Raw genomic sequence first — 376 nt, 5'->3', positions numbered from 1 at the left:
CGATCTGCCCTAACTTTCTTCCCCATCGTGGCTCCCTCCGCCCCTCTCCTTCTTCCCGGCACCCCCTTAAACAGTCCTCCGCCTTCTCTTCTCCCACTATCTAGATTCCCACCATGGTCCTCCCCTTTTCTTCTCCGCGCGTCTCCTCTCCGCCCCCCCCACCCCACCCCGATCCAGCACCTTCCTTGCTCTTTGGGCGTCCGCCCCGTCAATCACCGCCGCCGCCAGCCCCAGCCCGGCCCTCACCTCCTCCCAGGCTTTTGGAGAGCCTCCGGCTCCTGTCTCGGGCCGCCCTCCGCTCTGCGCCGAGCCGGGCGATCTGTCAGCGGAGCCGGCCGGGGGGAGCCGCCTGGCCCGCCGGGGCTCGGGTTACCAG

This window comes from Bison bison, unplaced genomic scaffold (genome assembly GCF_000754665.1).
Source record: "Bison bison bison isolate TAMUID 2011002044 unplaced genomic scaffold, Bison_UMD1.0 scf7180017864101, whole genome shotgun sequence".
Lineage (NCBI taxonomy): Eukaryota > Metazoa > Chordata > Mammalia > Artiodactyla > Bovidae > Bison > Bison bison.
The sequence above is the reverse complement of the archived record's forward strand: the minus strand, read 5'-3'. Positions refer to the sequence as shown.